At 39.6% G+C, this 20,967-nt stretch overlaps 1 protein-coding gene across 3 annotated transcripts in view; it reads left to right on the forward strand.

The window, feature by feature from the left end:
* The window catches only part of METTL4 (methyltransferase 4, N6-adenosine), an 83,788-nt gene that overhangs the window by 8,147 nt on the left and 54,674 nt on the right, over positions 1–20,967 (forward strand). The window lies entirely within an intron of this gene.

The raw sequence follows: 20,967 nt of genomic DNA on the forward strand, positions 1-20,967 counted from the left end.
GTATATTGCTATGTAATTTTCCAGCTGAACTTGCTGTCCTCACGATCCATATACTACACATGTTCTGCTTAATGTTCACACACTGAAAATGAAGCTTTAATGAAAAAAATTTTTTCTCTGTCATCTTACTTGGGAGACCCTGCTTCACCATGGGGATATAGAGGTAGCTCCGGAGCTGGGCACTGGGGAGTTAATTAAAAAATAAAGAAGGTCTTTTCCCCTCTGTAAAACCCCCTCCCTATCTGCAGGCAATCTCAGGTTTTTTCCTAAGTGCCTGCAGTAATCTCCCCAGAAAAATTTGCCAAAAATTTGCCAGCCGGGTGGGGGCAGTTGTAATAACTTGCAATAATATGGGAAATGTTGGAGGTTATTGTCCACACCTGCCAGGACTGGTCAGACTGGTTGTACGTGATCTAACACATACCGCTGGCTGTAGTGTTCACATAGTGGCTGTTATAATAGGAAAAACAATGGCTTATTCTATATAATAGTACTCTGTTGGGCTCCAAAAGCCGGGTGGCAAGTAAACACAGCCGGGTGGAGCACCTGGAAAATAGATGCTGGGGAGAACACTGGGCTGGAGTTGGGGGCTTAGCTCAGGATGCAAGGTCTTTTGTTTTTTTCTACTCCCAGGGTAGAGAGGGGAAGAAGCGCCTGCTAGTGCAGGCTGCACTGTCCTCCAGTCGAAGTTTCCTATGAGAAAGCGTGCTTACTAGGCCGCGACCCTGAAGCCTCTTTCTGCTTCCAAGGAGGATGTGGTTGAGACGTCAGCATTCACTCCCCAGCTGCATTAATGGTGAAGATGGAGCCTTGTACTGGATAAGCCACTTCAGGGGATTTGGTAACAGATCAGGCTCCAACCCCTTTGAAGGGAAGCTTTCCAGCTAGGGGCAGCAGGCTGTGTTGGTCCATTGACATCTGCTCTGCTGAATGGAATCTGAGGGGGGCATGGCCCCCAAATTATAGACTCTTCCTCCTTGGCAGTTTTTTTTTGTCCCAGTCTAAAAAGCCAGTCAGGATATGGCATTTTGCCTTTCATGCTTAATGACTGAAGGACTCCTCTATTTCCCCCCCCCCCCCTATTTATGTGGGTTGAAATAAGGGGCTGATTTTTTTCCCCCCTGACGTTTATTTGTTTAAGAACCACTTATAACTTTCTAGTGTTAGCTTTATTTACAGTTAGTTTTTTTGTTTTGCTTGTTTTCTGGTTCCTCCCTAATATATCTGAAAAGGGACTGGTTCCAAAGCTAAGGCTCCTAAGTCGGTTATTTATTATACTTGTTTTAGATGGCCTAGTGGACATCAGGAACCAGATTCCCGATGTATGGCTTGTGAATCTCAGGACCATGAACCGCTTCTGCCTGGGATAACTGTTGCTGAGATCGAACAAACTTGGGCGAAGTCTTTGGCACAGTCTATCGCTGAGGTAACTCTCATTGGGGTGCATCGGAAGGAGGTAAATGAGTTACCCTTGGTTGTAACTAGCAGAGCTTCTGACAATTAACTGTCTTATTGGAGTAGCACTTCTCAGTTGCTTGGGGCAGGGGTATCTTTTGATATCTTATGAAAGGGTGACCCTCGGCCTAGCTAAGGTCTCTTCTTCCCTGGAGAATATGGTAGATGCTTCTTTTCAGAGACCTCGTAAGAGAAACATCCCTTCTCAGGTTCTCAGAGGGGAGTCAGCTTCTGAATTCTCTTTGCAAGTATAGGGAAAGTTGGTGGAGGATTAGGAGTATAAGGACCTTTTTAGTTTTGACGAAGAACCAGTTAGTGGACTCTGAACATGGAGGATGCAGAGAATCCTTCACTTCTGGCTGTTTCACTTTTTAAAAGAAAGAAGAAGCATTCAGTTTATATTTCCTCCTCTTCTCATTTATCTGAGTTGTTGGGGGAACCTCAGGTTAAACTGGACACAAAATTCTAGGTTGCAATGAGGTTTTCATTAAATTGTCCCTTTCCAATAGAGGACACTGTAAGGAGGGAGGGTCCACCTATGGGTGATATGCCAGTTGCCCGGTTATCTAGACATACCAGTTTTCCTGTTACAAAGTCTGCCTCTCTTAAGGATAGTACAGACTGTAAGTGTGAAGGCATTTTAAAATCGGTCTATGTGGCGGCATGGGCAGGTCTCAGACCTTATTTAGCCTCTGCATGGGTTAGTAAGGCCATTTAGAAATGGTGAAAACAGGTTATTGAGGGCCTTAAGTCAGGCACTCCAGTCTCTGATATTCTACTTGGGATTGACCACGTTATAGAAGCAGCTTAATATCTAGGTGAAGCTAGATAGACACAGCCCTAGTGGTATCTAAGATTTCTGCTTCTGCTGTGGCCACCAGTGGATTTTTTGGCTCAGATCATGGGACTCTGATATGAAGTCCAAAATGACTTTCGAGTCATTACCTTTTGATGATCAGGCCCTCATTTGTCCTGAACTGGATAAAATTATAAATCAGGTGACAGGAGGTAAGCATTCTTTTCTCCCTCTTAATTCCAGGACTAGGGTTTCAGTCCTTTCGTTGTCACAGAAACAACCTTTCAAAGCATAAATCTTATGTCTCCAGGGGTCAGTCCAGTACCCTACAAAGGGGTTAACAGAGGGTCAGGCAGACATGGGCATCTAGGCATCCAGGTCCTAAGCCTGTGTATAAATCAGCAGCACGATGGGGCATCTTAACACCCAGCCTGCTATGGGGGCTTGTCTTCTCTGGTTTCGGGGCATATGGAAGGTCACATCTGCAGATTCATGGGTAGAAGGGTTTGTGGGAGATGGTATATTTTAGATCTCCTAGGTCCCACATTCAGTCGTTTCTTTGTTTTAGGCCTTCCATGTGACAGATCAAAGAAATACGCTCTTCCGGGGACCATCTTTTCTCTTCTGTACTCAAAGGTGATAATTTCAGTTTCCGAAGAAACGGGTTTTATTCTAATCTGCTTATGGTGCAGAAGTCAGACAAGACAGTTGGCCTATTTTAAATCTTTAAATGTGAGGCTTTGTATAGCCAATTTCAAAGTGAGGTCCCTCAGGTCGGTGATCAATAATTCTATGGAGCAGGGCAAGTTTCTAGCCTCGTTGGATATAAAGGATGCGTACCTCCATATCCAAATTGGGAAGATCACCAATTTTTTGCAATACAGCATCTCCATTTTCAGTTAAGAGTTTTACCCTTCTGGCTTTCCACGGCTCCCATGACATTCACCAAGATTATGTCGGTCATGGCCATCCTTCTCAGACTACAGGGTATTATAGTGATTCCTTATTTAGACAGTTTGCCTAGAGACTGTAATTATCTCATTATGCAGTGGGGGCTCTTCATGTGGAGAGCTAGTTTACGGCAGTCCAACGGCTTTTCTTATTTGCCAAGCAAGGATCCTCTAGATTATTTATTTTTTTCAATGCTTCAGGACCAAGGATGTGTGTGTTGTTTTTTTTTTTTGTTTTTTTTTGTAAGGTTTCAAGATGCAAGATGCCAGGATATAATGTTATTTATTTTATGGACAAACATGGATTACAGGTGAAGATCCTTTATATTGGTGAGTACTAGTTTTTCTTCTTATTTTTTTTTTTTTTTTACTGTATTGTGCTGACGGCTATATGGGGCCGGCTGCTGTATTGTGCTAGCAGGTCTGGCAGGTTATTGTGCTAGCAGGTCTGGCAGCTTATTGTGCCGGCAGGTGCGGCAGCTGGCGGTGGCATTGCTGTTTGACTGTCGACTTTACTACCAGTCGACAGTCACAATTTCTCACATTCTGACTGTCTGACATTTGGTGTCGACTGTCTACAAGTTCAGCGTCAACATATTGACTACATCCCGACTTGTTGGAGGCTCATAAATTACAAGAAGTCGAGTTTGATCCCATCCTGGGTCTTCTTTTTGACACCCAGTTTCAGAGAATAGATGTTATCTCTCCAGAGGCTGGTGACATTAATCCTGGGTCATCTGTTCTCCATTGCAGGAGATTGTTAGGCGAGATGGTTTCCTTGTTCACTTGCATCTAGCCAGCCAGTTCATCAGACTGATGCCGCAATCATGTCTGTTCTTTTTGTGGTGGCTAGGGGAGGGGGGATTATGAGCAAAGGACGTCCATTTTGCATCTGTGACTGGACCATTGTAATCGAGGATGGCTGCTTTCGGGGTCCCTTTGTCTGCAGCTGCAAGGTCTCTAGTCCAGGAAAGAGTCAGAATTCACAATAAATATTTAGGAACTCATGGATACAAGTTTAAGCATGGGTGTGGCATAGTTATTTCATCAGGGAGGCACCCGAAGCCTCCTTGCAATGAGGGAGTCGGCCAGGAAGCTGACTTATTTCAATTTAATATATATCTTTCCTCCAATAGCCATGCTTCCTCGTGTTCTCAGGAAAGCCAGGAAAGAAAGCGCTCCAGTGATCTTGGTAGCACCAGACTGGCCATAAAGAACTTGGTATGGAGACATCCTAAGGATGGCAGACGAGACAGGATGGCGACTTTAACTATTGAAGGATTTACTAGGATAACCAGGACACCTGTTTTCCTATGGATGTGGTCAGATCACTTAGGATATATGTGTTCAGGACTGCTATGTTCACGAGATGGATTCTCTTGTAGTTCTGTATGATGCCTGGAAGAGGGGGGTTGGCCAGCATCTAAGCAGACCATTGCAAGATGTATAAGCATGACTATCCACCAGGCTTACGTCTGTTCAGGTAAACCTGTGCCAGGTAATATCTCTGGTCATTCGACCCAAACAGTAAGTACTTCTTGGGTGGCACGACATGGGGTCTTGGCAGAGCAGCTGTGTCGGGCAGCGACCTGGTCTACTGTCCAAACTTTCATTAAATTCTATCGTTTCAACATTTTTGCATCTAGGAATGCTAGTTTGGTAAGAAAGTTTTGTGCTCAGCGTTGTCTGAGCGTACGCTCCCTTAGGGGCAGCTTTGAAAGTCCCTATGGTGAAGCAGAGTCCCCCAGATGAGATGATAGATAAAACAGGATTTTATAGTTACATTAAGTTCATTTCTGTGATTTTATATGGGAGACACTGCGAATCCTACCTTTTGAGTTGTTGTTGTTGTTATTATTTTATTTCTGCTTCTCCAGTGTTAGTTATAAACTGGAGATGGCCTGCTTTATTTTTTTTTAATTAACTCCTAAGTTTCCAGCTCTGCAGCTACCTCTGTATCCCCATAGCACAGCAGTGTCCCCCAGATTTTATTTATTTGGAATCACTACATGCAAGTCCACTGCATTTCCTCAACAGACTACTGCAACAATCATGTTCTGTCTTGTTCCATTCACTTATGCAGATGGGCTCATGCGACCAAGACTGTTGACGGCACCATCCGATAATTTAGGATAATATTAAATACCTTTTGTTTGCAGTATAGTGAGAAACAGCAGGCCATTGAAACTGAAGTTAGCTACGCATGTAACAGTCCGATTAATTTTCCTTGATTTGTTATAAAATTCAACATCATCCAACACAATCAAATGTAGATGGCCACTGATAATCTAGTTGTTTTACTTGATGTTATTATTCTTTAGGCAATTTGATTGACTCTGTTTGAAGTGTATTGTCCAATGATCCTACATTGCACATGAACTGCACCTATATTAATGGTTAAATCAATTGTAACGTGTATGACAGTGATTCTCAAGAGTATACATATTCAAGGAACATAACAACAAGTAAAATTAAAACCAAAACAGCAGTTCAATATATAAGGAATACATTAAATTTATTTTAACAGTGGAAAGGTTCTCTTTTTAATTATTTAACAGCATAAACGGTCAGTTTGTAAACATTTATACACATTCAGAAGTAATGGTAATAAATGTACAGTTTGTAGTGTGTGTGCTTAAGATACATTGATACACAAGAATGGATACTTGTTAAACATTTACCATCATAAGAAGTGTACATGACACAACAAGGTTGAGAAACCCTGCTGGTGTATGTGAAGAAATCATTAGATTTTTGGCAAACAATGAGTAAAAATTATCTGATCAAATTTTGTATTCTTCAGATGTATATTGATGTCATTGTACAGAAAGGTTTTCAATGATTCATTTGAAAACGACAACTTATGATGTGTATGAGGCAGCTTGAGGGGGGAAGCACCAGTAAAACATAACTGATACAATACTAAGTGCAGTATTGCTGCTACAGTAATTAAAAAAGTGAGAATCTATACAACATTTTTACACACACAATATAGTTCTCAGCTCCTAAGTGTTGTGTTTAAATAAAAGATGGTTATGCACTTTTTGACCACCATATCCCTTTAATTGACAAGTGATATTTTAAATCCAAATGACTATTGTAATAAATGATATAGAAAACATTTAAACCAGCTTTTGCAGACATGCATCATTCAGTGATTTTCACAGGGGTGTCTGTGTCTAATGTTGTCTCATTTTTCACTCATATATAAGCATCTTTGGTGTGAATTAAACAGGGCTACACCCAACTTGATCGTGTTTTATCGTAACAAAACACAATACATCTGTTGATTTGGTTTTATAAACTTCCAAAATATCTCGATCAACAATGAAACAATGTCTTTACAGCAGATGGTTATTAGAGATGAAGATCACAGATCTGAAGGTAAATTGTGTAGTTGTGTACACACAAATTAACATTTTTCAATGGTTGGTGATATCATTACATACATTGTATCTGAAGTAAAAATTGCATAGGTGTGTACCCAGCTTAACCTGTTCTCAATCCTAGATAGCGTAGTAACGTCCAGGGTCCAATGCAGAAGTCAAACAGGAAAGAAGTACCAGGAGATAGTCACTAGCCAGCTTCAATACACAGAGCTCTCTGCTATTTAAAAGGCAGAATGCTAATCAGAAGAGAGCTGTCAGGCCAAGCCTCCTCATCCCCTGATATGTGCAGTGCCATAATGTGACTGCTGTCACAGGAGTTCGGTCTCTAGCGGTTACCTAGCAACTGGGGCAAAGTATCGCAACACACAGAGAATTTGCAGTGGCGCTCATAGAGCTAATCACTCACAACAGCAGGACCCAGCCACACATTTGCTGTTATTAAGGTTAATTTACAAACCCTCAAAAATGTGAAATAGCCTTCCTTCCTTTATTTGAGGAAGTGTGCTTACTTGTGGGCTTTGTGCATTTCAAGGTGCACACCCAATTTCCTTTCCTGAGAATTACTGTTGGAAAATTATTCTGCGCTTTGCCTTTACAGGTTTATTGATCCACCTGAGATTCCGTCTTTTTGCAAAGAATGCAAAATTGCTTCAGGTTGCAACATAGTAACACTTTAGGACTATCCTTCTTTATTTTAAACTTTTCCATTTTTCATCTAAATGGTCAGTTCACCTTAATTTATGTCCTTATTTAATCAGTGCGAACAACTGTATTGTGTTAAATACATGTGTCACTTTTGTGTATCCCCATTAAAAGCATACTGCAAGATCTCATATCTATTATCCATATCTGCCATTCTACAAACCAGGGAAAATGCCTTAGATGTGCACTTTATGTCCATTAGTCTAATTTAAACAATCTCATCCAGCAAAACAAAATCTAGTTTTTTGCATGTGGTTGCGAAAGTAAGTGCACTCATGTGCCTAATACGCACTCTGCACGGAGCGCCCACCTAACCACTCCCTTCGGATGGTGCAAACCTTTGCACCCCATATATGCTGCCATCTTAGCATGCATATACATGAATACAATACGTGTTTACCCAGAAAATAGCCTATAAAAAATGCGCCGGAAAATCAGCGATGTTCAGTTACCGTAGTGCAGATGGACAATGACCCTAAGCATACTGCAAAAGCAACCAAAGATTTTTTTTAAGGCTAACAAGTGGAATGTTATGCAAAAAGTCAATCACCTGACCTGAATCCGATTTGAGCATGCATTTCACTTGATGAAGACAAAACTGAAGGGAAAATGCCCCAAGAACAAGCAGGTACTGAAGACATTTGCAGTAGAGGCCTGGCAGAGTATCGCCAGGGATGAAACCCAGCGTCTGGTGATGTCTATGCATTCCAGACTTCAGGCTGTAATTGACTGCAAAGGATTTGCAACAAAGTATTAAAAAGTGAAAGTTTGATGTAGGATTGTTTAGTTTGTCCCATTACTTTTGGTCCCCTAAAAAGTGGGAGGCACATATAGAAACCGTTGTAATTCCTACACTGTTCACCTGATTTGGATGTACATTCCCTCAAATTAAAGCTGAAAGTCTGGAGTTAAAGCACATCTTGTTAGTTTCATTTCAAATCCATTGTGGTGGTGCATAGAGCCCAAAATATGAGAATTGTGTCGATGTCCCAATATTTATGGACTTGACTGTTTATGTTACTCTCTTTGATGCACAGTTGAGTGTGATAATAGTGCATTATCATAAGAAGTGTTTGTGATTATAGTTTTGTTTCCTTTCAGCTAACTTGTAGATAAGTGGGTCAGAGGTACTTTGTACTGTTATAGATGATAGATATTGGGAAACGTACAAATTGCGTTTGAAGTATATTTATACATTTTATTGCTATCTTAGGATATTGCTCTGTTGATTCTTGTCAAGGTTTAAAGTGTTTTTTTCGTTATATAGCTACCCCTAACTTAACATTTTTATATAGTAAAATACATTTTTGAGAACAAAGTGAAATTCAAATTTTAGTAATCCACACCTCAGCAAATAAATGTCTGGTGTGGCTTCTAGGGTCCAGTTTGAAATATTAAGATGTGTCTGAGGTCGCAAGTAGGTGGGCAGAGGGCTTCTTACTCTCCTTCTGGTGTTGCAGATTCACTGAGCATTACCCAACAAAGATACTACTGAAACCTGACTAAAGTGGAGGAACTGCAGAGAAGATGTTAAGATTAATATTTGGTCACAGTAAAGTACACACCCGCTTTCCAAATACACGCTAGGGAATAGGGTTGTTACACATGCTATATTATTTATTTATGTATTTATTATTGATATCTGATAGTTCATGATTTGATTCTACTTTATCTGTCACTTTATTTACTGCTGATGTGGCAGACTATAGAGTCAGATGTTATTTTGGCAGCTGAAACTCCATTTCATGCAAAAGTTGTTATATATGTATATATACATATATCTATCTATCTATCTATATATCTATATCTATATATCTATATCTATATATATATATATATATATATATATATATATATTACATATACATTTGTGTGTATATATATATATATATATATACAAGTTAACCCGCACATGATACTCATGCATTCTAGTCAAATCAAGCTACTTAAGGTGTTAAAAAGGTTCTTGTCATGCATTTGAGCCTAGCCCAGGCCTCCTCAGGGGAAGAGCGTTACTTCCCGACGCAAGCGCTCTTTTTTAACGTGGTTTTGTCCACACGTCACCACCTCATCATTTTTCTCCATCACCTCATCCTTAAGGTGTTAAAAACTCTGCACTGTCACCCCCGGCAACCACCAACCACTCCCAACTGTCACTTCTCCTTCAAGAAATATATAGGTCAGTGTATAACTCTGCCCATCAGGTGGCGCTGCAGCTTGTTTTTTTTTTCTCACACGCCACTAGGCATTTATATAGTAGATATATGTGTATATATATATATATATATATATATATATATATATATATTATTAAAGTAATTCTATTGTTTTCAAATAAGCATTGCCCTAACACAGAAACTATCACTGTGGGACCCAAGGGCTATCAGCTCCTCGATGCCCTGGCTAAACCACAAAAATCTGTTGAGTTTATTATAACTGGGAGAACAAAGTCGATACAATCAACCAGCCTTTCCAACATAATTCCTCCTAGCTGCTTCACCAATTCGCACTAACGGTTGTCGTGCGGTTAGATCGCACCGCCTACCAATACTAGTTATTAGCAAACCTTGCGATCTATTGGTAGTGCTTTGCGAAAACCCAGTTTTTGCATTCGGTATACCTGCCCTGTATACCGTCCTTCAGTTGGGCAACCCGCCTCGTCAGACAGCAACTGAGCACAATGAATAATAAACAGTGTATCTATGTTACAAAATCACACACTATACACCTTTTCTGCGCAGAAAATCAAAGGTTCCTAACAATAGTAATAATGTCTCAGAGGCTTTCACAAGTAATTATACTATGCACATATAATAACTATCAAAACGATTGTTTAACCACGTGGCAATATTACCGGAAGTACACATACTCAAAGCAGGAAATACACATACTCTATGCGATGCAATACCCTTTAAAACGCAAAACGACAATAAAAAGAAACATTTTTCTTTCTTGTCCCTAGATTCAAATTAGCGTTCCTTCAGTCTATGCAACAACGGACATTCGGTCTCTCAACACAAAGTGAACCACAGGTCTTAAACACATTGCGTTCTTTCCCGTATGCGACGCGTCCGTCAATCCACCCTTTGTTGAGGAACCGAATACCATAAGCGTTGCATACCTGCCGATAACGTAACTCACCTTCGAGCCCCCAAATTATTAAAGTAATTCTATCGTTTTCAAAAAAAGCATTGCCCAAGCGATTGTATTGTGTTTCTAACGCACAAAGTGATTTCTTTTAGCAGATGTAAATAGTCAACAATTCAATACATTATTATATTATGATACAGTACAGTTCAGCCAATGCCATAAGGTAAATACATACCGCTGCTATCGCATGCGCTTGCTGCGCACCCACGGGACCCTGTGGACAGTATGTCTGTTAGAATACTGCGGTCAGTGAAGACTGAGGACTGGGTGCGCAGCTATGATCATATATACACATTTAGTGTTACAGAGAACAATGCAAATGACGTGGCTTGCTTCTATAGGTCCAGACATCAGATGGGTCCAGGCTAAACAGGTCATAGGCTGATTAAACCTAAGGAATCCAAAGGTGGGGGTCGTCTCTCCAGGGGATGAGCTCCTTTCTTCCCGCCAATGCTCCAGTTACATCTTTGTAAATTAGCATTTCATAGCCAGCATCATACAAAGGTTTATTCCCTAACATCAATAACTAGAGTATGCAATATGTGATCTCTTCGGCGATGGAACCGGACAGTTGCTGATGAATAGGGTTTTAATATGATACTAGGCATGATACCTTTCCTATAACCTGAACCTTGAATATCACTGAAGTGTACATATAATCATCTATAATATAAATGTCTAGTGGCGTGTGTTAGTCTGTCTGTCTGTGTGTGTGTGTGTGTGTGTGTGTGTGTGTGTGTGTGTGTGTGTGTGTGTAAAAAATAAAACCAAGCTGCAGCGCCACCTGAAAAAAAAATTCAGAATGGGCTGAAATTTGGTATACTAAGATGTTTTTAATTTGTTAATTTAATTTGTTAATTGTTAAAAGTGTTTATAAAGATTTAAAAAAAATATATATATATATTTCTTGAAGGAGAAGTGACAGTTGGGAGTGGTTGGTGGTTGCCGGGGGTGACAGTTGGGAGTGGTTGGTGGTTGCCGGGGGTGACAGTGGGGAGTGGTTGGTGGTTGAGGCCTGGGCTATGGCCCAAATGCATGACAAGAACCTTTTTAACACCTTAAGTAGCTTGATTTGACTAGAATGCATGAGTATCATGCACGGGTTAACTTGTATATATATATAGACTGATAATAAACCAAATACTATCTGCTCATAAATTACAGTGTAACGGAACCAATATGATTATGAATTATATAAATAACTAAATGTTGTAATGCGAGTGTGTGCGTGCGTATTTTTACCGTGCGATCGCAATATGCCACGTGTTACGTGGCGTACGGATCTGTGTTACGTGGCGTATGGATCGCAATCGCACGGCAAAACAATATTAACCAATATACTTTCGCTCATCCAATTATACGACTTCGACAATATATATATATATATATATATATATATATATATATATATATATATATATATATATATATAAAATCAATTTTTGCTTATGGTGCAGTCATTTTAATGTCTGTAACCCAGAGAACATGGTGGCAAGAATATTTATTTCAAGATGATTCAGGCTCTGCACATCTAGCTTTAAAACCGCATATGCATTTTAAGAAATTAATCATAATTTCTTAGCTGAGAAAGTAGTAGAATAATGATATCAGTTGAGTGGTACTTTTACCCCAGAGTGGAGCACAGAATAGCTTACTGATATCGAAAGTTATGTGGTTGGCAAATGAAATTTCTGTTTAAACCTCACTCACTGAAATCAAATAATGCAAAGAAAGTTCAAAGCTGTATAAACTCAGTCAAGAAATGCTATAGGTAGAACAAAAGCAAAAATAGATCCTGTAATTATTATATTCTAAAAATATTAGAGTATGTACTGATCACATGGAACCAACAATCGAGCAATAAGGGTTTCATAATACATTTAGTAATTCTGCTCTTAAAATGATTTTGAAAAAAAAAATTAACTTAATTGCATTCTCAGCACATTGAACTTTAACGTTTGAGCGAATGTCAGGAGTTTGTTACAGTTTATGAATTCTTAGTTCAGTTTAAGCTCTCATATACACAAGTGTCATTGAATGAATGTGTACGCTCAGACTTGGAAAAGTATTTGCTTTGCTTTAGTTTGGGTCCCCTTGAACCTGCAACATTAAGAAACTTTAACAGTTAGCAAAATACAATGGAGTTCTATGGGAAAGCTCATGATGTACATAGAACAGTATGTTGCAGGGAGGTTTTGGGACATGCTCATAATCACTATGTTAAAAGAAAAAGTACATGGTTTTGTCCTTGCTTTAGCTAGTGATTTTTTTTTAATATCCTAAAGGTTCTTTCCCCATAGTCTAATAAAGTGGTACTCAACTTATTGGAATGTACTGTATTGCATATATTGGACAATCAGGTTCTAGGACCTCACAGGTCCGAAGTTACAGGTTGCATATCGTAGGTCTAATAACGTGTTAAGGATTCACATGCATCTATGTGAATGACCATAAAAAATGTAAATCAAAATGCATGCATTTCAGTAGCTGTAAGAGTTAACCTTGGCAAAGAGCAATGCTCTGAAATGTCCTGATTGTTTTTTTTTCTTTGCCTGGGAAACACTTTACTTAGAGTCAGGGGCAGATCTAGACCTTTCTTTTAGAGGGGGGCGGTTTATCGATTAATCCCGACTCATCCTTTTCCAGTTCCGACGCCTGTAGGCCCCGTGCCTACAACACTCTGTCACACATATTAATGTATTAAATAATGTATTTTGGTATACAAGTCCGTAAGGTTTGTTCTTTGCTTTATTTTAAGTAAAACATTATATAACTAATATTACAACAATAATGGTAACAGACAAAAGATATGTCTGCCCCTTCATCACACAGTTCAACTCCTTTATCACAAGGTTCCTCTCCTTTATCACACAGTAATGACGGATCCGCGAAAGGGGGGGTGATCGGGGCAATCACCCGCCCCCCCTCTTCCCCCACCAACAAAAGCATACCTTGAAATTGTTGCCAAGACACTTATTAAAATGGGGAGGCGAGGACAATTGGGAGTAGGGCCCACCAAGGCCAGCCAATCAGAACAAAGAAGTGGCATGGCTATACTAAATTGCCCCCTCCTAAAAATAAAGTATAGGTCTGCCCCTGTCACACAGTTCCCCTCCTTCACCACACTGTTCGCCCCCTTCATCACAACATTTTGCCCCTTATCAGACTGTAGTCCTTCATTACACAATTGTTTGTTTTCCTTCCTATGACCTTTTGGTCCTCTGTCTTCTTTTCCTTGGTCTTTTCTGTCAGCTGCTTGTTACTCCTCTTAGTGCAGCTTCTCACTGACAGCAATGGGATGTGGTGATGACGTCATGTCCAACAGTGAGCACACAGTCGTCTGATGTGCATTAATCAAGCTAGTAGTAGTAGAATAGTGCCTGAGTCAAACCCAAAACAGCTGAGTAGCACCTGCATTAAGTAAACCCCTAAGTTAGGGGTTCTTGATGCTAGATTCCCTTTTTTTTATTAATTAACCAACTGCCACAAATGCTCATAAATCCCTTTTTCAGGATAGCATAAGAAAGCGTAGCGTTTCCCTGTACATCAAGTGGTGAAAACCCCCAATATGGGCATAGATGGGAAAGCATAGGTCATTCTATAATGCTATTGAAATGTATGTTTGCATTCAGCGATGAAGAGGCTCAGAAGTGGTACTTGTTCCTGAATGTGGATACACCTGTATCCAGAAGTACTATTCCTATTGACAATGGGGTGTCCCCTCTGAGATCTCATGCATAGGAAGATGGAAAGTTGTTTTAAGGAGCAGAGAAAAATCTGAAGTGACTCTTACCATAGCATGAGACACACAAGAAGAATGTAATGGCCAATTATCTTACTTGCAAACAAATTCATCCAGGAGAGTGGTCTTTAAACCAGTAAGTGTTCCAGTTACTAATAGGACGACCTGGGCTTCATCGGTATTGTGACAAGCAGTAATGCCAAGGTACATAGGTTCTTCTCGGTAAAAACCTCCAGAGACGGAGAGAATAGGTGCTCTGACAGTTCCATGAACATTTCACCTGGAGTCTTCCACTCATCACTCGCAATATAAAATATAAAAAAAAGTTGTGAAAGAGAATGCAATCGTAACAGAAATCCTTCCATTTTCACCTTGCCATGTATAGTTCCTTGTAATGTGAGAGATGCTCCGGAGTCAACCTTGGCCTCTACCACTTTGGCCAGATCTCCTATACCAAAGCCTATTTCTTCAGCCAAGTCCAGAGAGGCTAGCTTTATTGGCATGGAGATTGAGCGGGAACTGCTTGCAAACGAGTATCTCATAGAGAGTAATCAGCACACTTTTGCAGGCAAGAAAGAAGAATTTCTCAGTAATTATTCCACGGTCTAGAAGTAATTTATCACATGGTGTGACTTGCTGATTATTTGCTTATTCCAAGCAGTAAAGCGAATCCGTCCTTCTATTAGAACCACATGGAACCTCAGTTTAGTTCTCAACACTTGTGTGACCCTTTTGGACCACTACAAGAAATTTATTTGAGATGGTTTGCACTGAAAGTTTTGTCCTTATTGGCAAACATTTCTGCTTGTATATGCACATATGGTGGTACTCAGTGCCAATCCAAGTTTTCTGCCTAAAATCGTATTGACATTAACCAGGAGGTTGTACTCCCATCCTTTTGTCTACAACCTAATGATGAAAAAGAAAAAAAAACTGCACTCCTTGGACATCGTAAAAACAATATATTTATCCAGGACAGAAGGATTCCGAAAAAACAGAACAACTGCAGGGCCTCTGAGAAGATGTTCTCATTCTAAACAAGCTAGATACACACAGATATGCTGTGTTAAGGATAAGCGCTGACAACTACTGTCTTTTTGTCCTAATTCTAAAAAGCCATTTCCAGATGGATCAGAGACAACAACTGTACTGGCATCGAAGAGGAATGTGTTTAAGGTGTCAGAGATTCTCAGGGCCAACTCAACAAGGGCAGTAGCAACATCTTAGGCAAGAAAGACTCAGGTTTCAGTGGCGGGGCTTTGTAAATTAGCTTAATGGAAGTCTGTCTATACCTTCCCTAGTCTAGTCATTACCATCTGGATATCTTATCCTCCATCAAATCTCAATTTGAAAGACATATTCATGATTCTAAGGCATATGTAGCTCATTTGTGTTTTGCTGCCCTCCCTACTGAATTGCTTGATTACATCCCATTGTTATGGCTGCCATGGAGGATCATAAATGAAAAATGTGAATTATGCTTACTCTTAATTCCTTCTCCTCTAAATGCTCCTTGGCAGCCAGTTTATCTCACCCGTGCTTTTTATGTTTATATTTTTCAGAGAAAGGTATAGGGGAAGTGGTGAAGCTGCCTTATTTGATATCCTGGGGTCGTTTTGTAACCTGTCTCTACCTAAACTGGAAAAGGATTCTTCCCATTGTAATGGTCATTAAGAATTTAGAGGAAAAGAAATTAACAGTAAGCATAATTTGCATTTTCCTAGTGCTAGATCTATTTAAATGCATTAAAATTATGTTTAAAAAATGCCAGTGGGTATAAGCTCTTAGGGCGTATGAGGAGTAATATATTCATACTTGCTTTGTTTGACGTGCAAGATGTAACCCTATAAAAAAGCTTTCCTCTGACCTCACAGGTTATGTAAAACGCTACATGCTTCTCATTGCTTTGCATGCAGTTAAAAATAGATATGTTATTTCTGATCCAGGGGCTTAGTCATACTTCAGGCACGATCCACTGAAGGCCAACCCAATAGATGAAATGTCTTTATTTTATTAATATATGCTTTCATCGTGAGAGTATCACTATTGAAATAATCAAAATGTATTAAGAATGCCTAAAATGTTGATTGTATGGATACATATGTTGGGAATCAATACATCAACAAAGTCCCTTTAACAGCTATATATAGTGATTTTAATAATCTCTTATTGCTATATTTAGTAATTAAAACAGATGTCCTCTCAATTGAAAAAAATAATAATAAAAAAAAAAAGGTCGAGAAAGCAACATTTAGGGCAGCAGTTCCCAAAGTGTGCGCCGCGGCTCCCTGGGGTGCCGCGGCGCTGTCACAGGGGTGCCTCCATCGCCCTCAGAAGAAAAATAAAATAAAAAAGAGTAGAACTTACCTATCCAGCGCCGGATCCTCCTCACTGTTCTCACTGACTGCCAGGCATGATGTCATCACGCCCGACAGTGTCAGTGAGGAGCAGGAGCAGCAGAGAGAAGACAGCAGAAAAAAAGAAGACAGCAGAAAATTAGGAAGAAGGTAAGTAAAGGAACGTAGAGTGAAGAGGGCACAGAGAGAGAGAGGGACGCTGAAGGAGGGGAGGGGGACACAGAGGCGCTGAAGGAGTGGAGGGGGACACAGAGAGAGAGACGCTGAAGGAGGGGAGGGAGACACAGGGAGAGAGACGCTGAAGGAGGGGTGGGGGACACAGGGAGATAGACGCTGAAGGAGGGGAGGGGGACACAGAGAGAGACGCTGAAGGAGGGGAGGGGGACACAGGAATAGAGACGCTGAAGGAGGGGAGTGGGACACAGAGAGAGACGCTGAAGGAGGGGCGGGTGACACAGAGAGAGCTGGCAAAGAGGGGGGGTACACAGTGAGCTGGCAAAGAGGGGGGACACAGTTTGTGAGCTGGCAAAGAGGGGGACTCAGTGTGTGAGATGGCAAAGAGAGGGAACTCAGTGTGTGAGATGGCAAAGAAAGGGACACAGACTGATATGGTGAAGGGGCGCAGTAATATGATGAAAGGGCACAATGTGATGGTGAAGGGGTCTAAATACATCTTACATCATTTTGACCCAACTACTTAAAAAACGTGACTACCCGGTAATTATTTTGGCATAGGGGTGCCTTGGAAAAATTATGGTGACCCTAAGGGTGCCTGGAACTGAGAAAGTTTGGGAACCAATGATTTCGGGTGTTGACACACTAGGCAATTGAACTGCGGTTTTCCCTTTAGCCAATTCCAGACATTAGTTGCCGTTTATTGCTCCAGTATTGGTAGATTGTACTGTAGGTGGATCACTTAATTCCCACTCACATTAGAGTGATTTTGCTTCTCATAATGCTTAATGCGTAAAGTAATGCAAATGTTTTAAAAATATGTGCATTTTTAAAATGTATTAATAATAATAATAATAATAATATTTATTTGTGTTATTTTTTTGTTAGTGGTAAACAGGATGTAAACAGCTGCAAGAAAACCCACAAAATATCAGAAGTCCTTAGCACTGTTGTGTCAGATCTCCCTGCTCAGTCACCTCCCTTGAAATCCCTGACATAAGTAATGTACAGAGAAAGGAGGGCATTTATTAAAATAGATTTTTAAAGTGGTTAACACCCTTTTAGAAGTGTTGTTGGTATTGCAGACTGTGAAATGTTTTAGTTGGAAGCTAATGCTATACAAAATTCCAAACCTGCCCCATATGTAGCAATTTTGCAGTGAAATAACTTTTGAGTCATAGCAATATAAATATTGCTTCTGGACTCAGTAGAATGTGTATGTTTATAAAAATTTAAATCTCAAAATGGTTATAAAACTTGCTGTAATAAATACCCGCTGCTGCCCAGGGAAAGTGGAGGGTACACAAAGGACATAGTGCTTCCAAACATTTTAGGTTATAAAAAGTAAATACTTTTATGGATCTCTAAGGTGCTTCAATAATATGCAAGGAACATCTTGGACTTTTTTCATATTTTTCTTTTTCTTTGGCAGTAAAAATGTTTCCCAGCGCTAGTGTTATGGGGATAGAAAAGTTAAGCACATCTCAGTTATAGAAATCTGATTTTTGAGATCACATTTAAGAATGGATGAGGTCGACTGATCATCGGCTACGTAATTTCAATAAAAGGAAAGGACCCTATCAGCCGCTGTTCATTTTTCCACATAGCAAACACCTCAGCAGGTGATTTATATTTAATATTCCACAAGATTTGTTTTCCAATAATGGTTCCACTTTGTACTGATCTTTAGTAAACCATCAAAGGCTTTGCTTTTTAAAAGCATAGTCAGCATGAAGCATAACTCTAAGCTATGTAGTGTATCAGAATTGGACATAATTCCAACATCTCTATGATTTTTAATTCCTTTTATATCAGAGTGCTGATTTTTTTTTCATTGCTACAGTTCTACTGTGTTAATGCTCTGCTGGAATTTCTCCAAAATAGGTGTTAATGATAATAATTTTCTAATTTCTAATGTGAAAGGAATATTTTTTTGGTTCTATGAACAGTATAGATTTTGCCCCCACGAAGTGCTCTGCTTGTGAGGTTGAAGCCTTGAATTTGATTATAAAACCCTTCTGATGTAGTAAAAGTCTGCAAACAAGGTCTGCATGAATAATAAATGTTACTGAATTTTTCATTGACTGAATTACAGAATGTTTTCTAGAAGGGATCTCTTCACAACATACATAATTTAGAGGTAATAATGGCAGTTGCTTTTACAAGAAGAGTACAGTAACTTGTAGTGAGAATGGGAACATTAAATACATAGACATCTTGGCAATTCAAATATAGGTATTTGGGGGATATATTTTTTTTAAAATCAAATAAATAGTAAGTTTAATTATGCCCCAAACTCAGAACTAGTAGATGGTATACTGATTAATTATTTTTTTGAGTCCTCACCTGGCAGTGTAAATACTTCAATAATTATCTCTGACACTTTACAAATACAACAAGGAAGAGAGTTCTCTGGTAAATTGTAAGTTGTTTTATCTATTCCATGTGTGCAAAGTAAATACTGTGTCAGTTATGAAATACAAAGAGCACTATTGTATAGTGGTTTAAAAGTAATGCTCCTAATTTATGTAAATATTTATATTGAATTAGGCCTTTATAAAACATTTATGTTAAATACAAACTGTGTCCAACAATGCTTTAAAACATTGCAAATCTTTATATCTAAGTGATGTTAAAGACAATACCAGAGAGCAAGCATAATACATAGAAATCCTTTTATAGTGATGCTGAAAATTTCAGCTGTATATTCAATTTGACAAATTTAGATACTTACCTGTGCTTTTACGTAGCACATTTCATTGCAAAGCTTTTAGAGAGGAAATAGTCATCACTATGATTATCTTGCTTTTGTACACAGTTACCAAACTATCATGGCTACCTCCAGGGCTCTATTAGGACCCCATGGATATATATATACACTACATGGCCAAAAGTATTTAGATTACCCTTCTCATTAGTGTATTTGGCCATTTCAGACACATCCATTGCTAATGAGAGAAGGAGGGAAAATCCAGCACTGAAGATGGCTCAGAATATTGTTAAAAAATAATGATAAAAAACGATAATCATTATGTGTGTGTGTATATATATATATATATATATATATATATATATATATATATATATATATATATATACACACACACACATATATATAGTCATACGCATACATCTATTACTAATATGTGCATAAAATCAAGCATACAGCCATCAATTTCCATAGTCAGACATTAGCAGAATAATAGATTGTACTGCAGAGCTTAGTGACTTCAGTTTGGCACTATCATAGGATGACATCTTTCCAACAAGTCATCTTGTCAATTTTTGCCCTGCCAGACTTGCCCTGTGCAAATTTAAGTGCTGTTATTGTGAAGTAGAAACATCTAGGAGCAACAGCAGCTCAGCTGTGAAGTGGTAGACCACACAAGCTCTCTGAACGGGGCTGCAGAGTGTGTAAAATTCTTCTGTTTTCAGTTGCAACACTCACTACAGAGTTCTAAACTACCACTGGAAGCAATGCCCGCGCAAGAACTGTCCTTCAGGAGAATCATGGATTAGGTTTTCATGACTGAACATCTGTGCACAAGCCTCATATAATCGTTTGCAAAGACTTTGACTGGAGTGGTGTAAAGCACACCACCTTTGGACTCTGTAACAGTGAAAACTCATTTTCTGGAGTAACAAATCGCACTTCACCGTCTGGCAGTCTGGTTGACGAATTTGGGTTTTCCAGATGCCAGGAGAACGTTTCCTACCCAAGTGCATACTGGCAACTGTAAAGTTAGGTGGAATGTCTGTAGCTGTTTTTCATGGTTTGGCCCTGGCTCCTTAGTTCCAGTGAAGGGAAATCTTAATGATACAGCATACAGTGACATTATAGAGAATTGTGTGCAACAGTTTGTGGAATGCCCTTTCTTGTTTCAGCTTGGCATGATCTTCCCAGGGACCTTTGCCAAGACACACATACTATGGTACCTGTTAATTATATGAATGCCACTTAACAAAGTGGTCGAAGCCACCCCGCCCCCCCCACCCCCAGATACTTACCTGTCCTTGAAGGAAGTCCTCTGGTCTCTGCAGCAGCCCGGCCCTAGTTGGGGCCTAGGTCATCTATTGAGTGATCCAGGCCTGGCTAACCCTATAATGGTCCATTTATTCAGGTTTCCGGCTTTCATCTACGCAGTCCACAGACCAGGTTGGGATTTCCAGTTTCTGTATAAAGCAGATGTCTAGAGAGTAATGTTTGTGGCATGTTGTGCCACCTTGCAAAAAGCAGAGCATCCTTGAGTGA

The sequence above is a fragment of the Mixophyes fleayi genome, chromosome 5 (assembly GCF_038048845.1).
Source record: "Mixophyes fleayi isolate aMixFle1 chromosome 5, aMixFle1.hap1, whole genome shotgun sequence".
Taxonomy (NCBI): Eukaryota; Metazoa; Chordata; class Amphibia; order Anura; family Limnodynastidae; genus Mixophyes; species Mixophyes fleayi.